Genomic DNA, 5,556 nt, shown 5'->3' with positions numbered 1-5,556 from the left:
AGCCTTCTAAAATTATATCTTATCTGCACTCTTCATCTCTGTAACTACTTAAACCGGAAGTCATAGAAATCTACTACCACTTCCGGTTTCAATAATAATTCAGATATATTCACGTCATACAACGAAATTCCTTCATGTGGTGTGCACGCGTCACCACTACTTGTTTACGTTTGTACGTTAAGTTAATTTACTTCTTGTGTGGTTCATGCTCAAACGGTTCTGGAAAAGGTCTTTCATTCAACTGACGATAATGTGAAAAAGAATTAGAAAAATCTTGGATAGGTCCCGTCAGGCACATTCCTAGGAATTTGTTTCAGGCGGGTGACGGTCCAAAATGAGTATGAGGATAACTTACATTAAAATTTGTAATACTTAAATTAAAATTAAACTTTATTTATAGAATAGTCCGGATTTTCGGGAAATTCTGGTTCGTAGCACAACCCCCTTCCTATGCCTCTGGTTCCATGTTCATCTGCCCAAAATTCGAAAAGATTTTAGAAATGAAAGCATGGTTTCAACAGAAAGGGGAACGTGTCCGTGATTCTCTATGGCATCTATTTTGGAAATCAAATATTGTTTTAACTTTCCAATAAGGAATTATTAACTGAATCGAACATTAATCTTGTAAGAAGTCTACAAAACAAACCAATTTAAAAAATAATTAATTTACTAAGAAAAAAGTTAAACAGTTCATACTAAAGGCAATTTTATGTTCAACTTGAAAAATAAACTTTATCTGAAATCTCGTTGTATAAGCGTTATTAAAATATATTACGGTAGCTGACAAGATTTGAAATATGTCCTTTACATTCACCTCACAGAAAGAAAGGTTAAAAATAAAGAGAAGCAATTTGTCACCAATAAGATAAAGTTGTATTTGAGAACATATATAACAGTGTCACTTGAAGGAACCTTTGAATTGGGTTTTATTTGTGAGGCTGATCACGTTTCACGACATTTTGTTCCTCAGAATGAAAGGGAAAAGATTACTATCAAGAAACACAGAATCAGAAGAGACAAATAAATCAACTTGATTAACTGTGACAAGAAAACTTGCAATTTTCAAACCATACAAATTCCTTAGTTCAATTCGGAAAACATTAAATTCAAGAACTCTTACATTTAACTTGATAATCAAATATTTTAAAACCCGAGCAACATAGGATACAGTAGTCTTATATTCAAGCTAAGGTACGAGTTTTCTCGTAGCTATGTGGAAAGAGTATTGTCCCTTGTCGCTCGGACCCCAGTTCGATTTTTAGTTGGAGCTCATGTGGTTCGGATCCTACGTTAAGCTCTAGGTCTACGTTTGGTATAATCCTCTTTCTCAAATGAACACGATACTCAAATCAAATGAAAGAAATCTATCTGGGGTACACTTAGTCTGAATATATATAGTTCCGGCATATTGACCTGCCATTGAATTAGGCACATCTATCTAGTACTGTGAGGGGATCTCACTGGTCTCAAGAACTGCAGTGACACGGCAAGTCAATGACTCCACTAACTTTGGGATGTCGTCTCAAAATATTGCAAACCATGGTCCATGTTCACTGGTGAGGGCTGTGTAGTCCGTACAGTCTTTTCCAAGACATCTCACAAATTTTGTAGATATGTACAGAACTATATTGTTTGCTTGCAGGAAAGCGATATAGCGTCCATATCTGTGAGTCTATCATCTTGTAATTATGCTTTCGAGGTACTTAATGAATAATTGTTGAATTATTTGGCGTAATATTCATGTACACTAAGAAAGTTGTGCTTCAGAAAGTAGACTTAGGTTGGATAAGAAGTTAGTGTGCTTTTTCACAAGCGACGCTTTTGGAGACAAGTACTTACTAGTAAAGTGGTTTTGTATCAGGGATCGAACCCGGATACCAACGCCGAGAGGCAATTCTAACCATATAATTGGTGGACTCAAAGTTTATTTGAGTATGAAACGCATGAAATTTAGTTCCTTTTAGCACCGATATTTCATATGAGGCAGGAGATCCCAATTACATTAACCACACTGGCAATCGCAGTAAGGGATTTTCAAGCTGAAGGTATGTAAAAAGTGGACTACAGATGTATTTGACTATGACTTGTTTAAACTTTGAACATTCTGTTTCAACACTGAGACTATGAACCTTCCGCCAGTAATCGATCTTGGATTTTTCGTCTTGAAGATTTACAAATAAAGAAAAGAACGAAAATATGGGAGAATCATATATATCTGAATGTACTTATTATCGTCTGTTATTATGGTAGAACATCATTGACTATTTTTTCTTACTGAATTATCTTCGTATAATTATATTATTAGCAGTTTTTGGGTAGGAAGACAAATTTAATAGTATATTGATCTCTTTAGTTTGTATAATTCTTAGGATGAAGGATTTTTACTCATAGTAAGAAACAAACGTTTAGTATGATATTATGAAATATTGTAATGTGTAAAAAAAAAAAAAAAAAAAAAACATCGTCACTTATATCCTGCAAGGATATGCACAATCAAAACATTACTGATTGTAGAACGTAGAATGGGACTACATACTTCTTTTGCATTGAGAACTGCAACGAACGATTTGCAATTAAAATATGAAGGATATTCTTAGTGTAACTCCCATTTATAATTTTGCAATTCTTAGCCCGAAAATAATGCATAACTGTAGTGAAAAATAGAATATGATTCATCTAATTAAGATGTCTTTTATTATTCAAGGAGTATACTAGCATTGTGCACCAACTTTTGTATGAACTACTTAATATTATATCTTTTATTGTTAATCGAAAATAATTAACCCCTTTCTTCCTCATGTCCTACAGGAATATGCAATTGGGATGAATAAAAAACATGTTCAGTTGTATAACATTTAACAGGAAAATTCAGATACTAATAAATGATATGTATGATTTCGGAAGTTTCTTATACATGATTTACTGAAAACTGTTAATTCAGATTATTTTTCTATTATTTAGTTAGATTTTTCCTATACCAGACTTACACTATCGTTTCATGTACAGATAAATCTTTCTGATACCTGTGAAGGAATAGTATTAATAATGTGGAATAAAAAAGCAAAGATATTAAGAATGGCAAAGAAACAATGAGGAGGAAAAATGTTTACTAATATTTGTAGTTTTTTGAATAAAGAGTTGAAGAAAAGAATAATAATTTGCTTCGTGTAGATAGAAACATAAACGTTAAGGAAATGCAATGAGAAATTAATTCAAGGCTGAAAAGATGGCTGTAGAGAAGACTGATGAGGATTATATGGGTACGACGGAAGACGAATCAGAAATCTTTGGAAGTGGTAGGGGCGACAAATAAACTTACGTTTAGTATGAGGCAGAGAAAATGCTTGGGAACTAGGAATGCGCAAGAGACAAGACTTATGGCTGTTTCGACTCGAAAATGTCCTGTAAAAGTGATGTCTCCACTCGAAAAATATATATTTTTCTATTGGAAGAGCCGTGTCTCGACTCGAATTGTCAGGAAAATCCTGTCTCGACTCATATCGTGCGCATCCCAATTGGGAACTTGGTTGAGCGGGTGCTATATAATGAAGAAGATGATAGGCCTAGGTGAATGAAAGAGATAAAGAACTGCATTTGATGACATGCGCTGAAACTAAAGAGAACAGTTAGCTGAGGGCCGTAATGTATGAAAAACTTCTCAGTCTCGCTAAATTACCTTACTAATAATTATAGAATATCTATTGTGATAGCCATTTCTTTCAATTAGCATTGTTATGCATTACTTAAAACTGTATCATTGTGAATTTGTTGGGAACCATTTGATATCTTATGTGAAGGAAAATTTATTTATTTATCATTATTACCTTGCAATAGATATTACAGGTAAATTTATATTTTTTTAAATATTAAGATAATGAAAGTTTAATCTATCTTAAAGTAATAAGAAAATGTAAAAAAAGGAAGGAGAAAATAAATATATAGAGAATAATAAAACAAAATCACATATATAAGAGTACATTCAGGACATTACACAATAAAAGAAAAAAGTAAGTATATCATTTCATTATAAGTGTATAATACATGAATACAAGATTAAAGTGCAAACACTAGTTATTCTTATATAGCAGTTCACAGTTTTTTTTAAAAAAAATATATATTTGTTTTGTAAATTGTAAAGTTGCATGGTCGAAATCGCATTTCAAATCAGTAGCTCGTCGCTAGTTACAAAAGTGCTGTCTTACTTGTTATTGTATTGTTTCAGTATAGTTATATGATATTCCACATTCATCGCAAAGTCGACAGCACAACAGTATCTCACTAGTTGGTTGTGTTTTCTAGTTATTCTTTTAATTGGCGAGTTTTGATGTACTTAAAACAGTGAAATGATAATCGTACCCGTAGACTCTGCTTTCCAATATTAAAATTTAATAAATATAAGAGCTCCTGGCTACCAACCTAACCATTAACTATTTTGTACAAACATATGTGATCAATTAATTCAATCCTATTACACAAACTATTATAATGAAATTACGCTAATAGAGTTTTATAAGATATTCTCTCTTGACACAATGATCTTTTACACTTTTTATAAAATAGATATCTTAAAAAAATATTTTGAACATGTTCAATCCCTTTTAAATAATATTGATAGCAGGGTGCCTATACTACACATCCATATTCTAATTTACTTCTTACAAAAGTATTATACAGACTATATACTGCATTTATGTTTCTGAAATCATCCGTATTTCTGTTTACAAATCTTAATATTCTGAATGCATCATTAATAATAGACTCAATATGGCATTCATATATAAGATGGAAACTCATTGTCTCGTCTAGATCTTTTACTTTATTCTCTCTTCGTAGTATTTCGTTATTCATTTTGTATTCGTATTTATATGTAATTAACTTTCTAGAAAATGATATCTCGAGACATTTCCTTACACTGAAGAACAGTATGTTGTTTACGTTCCACGTGTAACTCATTTAAATCAGCATTCAAATCTAAAACATCATGCATTTTATTAACTGCTACATATATTTTAAGGTCATCTGCAAACAGAAAACAATGTGATGCTTTGATTCATGTGTCAAATCATTTAAAAAACAACATAAAAAAATAATGGTTCTAAATTGGAACCTTGTAGAACACCTAATAAAACTTCATACCATATTGAATCTATCTGACAATAGTAAACATACTGCTTTCAACTTGATACACAACATATGTTCAGTTTCAACAAACTATCAAATAAACCACACATAGTTATTTTTTTCAACAGGATAGAATGATCAAATTTGACAGAAGCTTTAGCAAAAATTGAATAAATTACATTAACTGAATTTCCATTTTTAATTGCATTAGATGCAAATTATGCAAACGTAACTAAGTTTGTCACTGTTGATGTTTTAGAAAAAAAGCCGTGCTGAAATACAGAAATATAGGATTTTACATGGTTGTATATTCTTTTATGCAAAACCTACTTAAATATTTTAGAGGATATTCCATCAGGATTTCCAAACTTATAAATGAGACAAACTTTACTAAAACCATTTTATCAGGAAATGTTTGAGTTTCTAAGATAGTAT

The sequence above is a fragment of the Thermobia domestica genome, chromosome 12, assembly GCF_964235325.1.
Source record: "Thermobia domestica chromosome 12, izTheDome1.hap1.1, whole genome shotgun sequence".
NCBI lineage: Eukaryota > Metazoa > Arthropoda > Insecta > Zygentoma > Lepismatidae > Thermobia > Thermobia domestica.
This window is presented reverse-complemented; position numbering follows the sequence as displayed.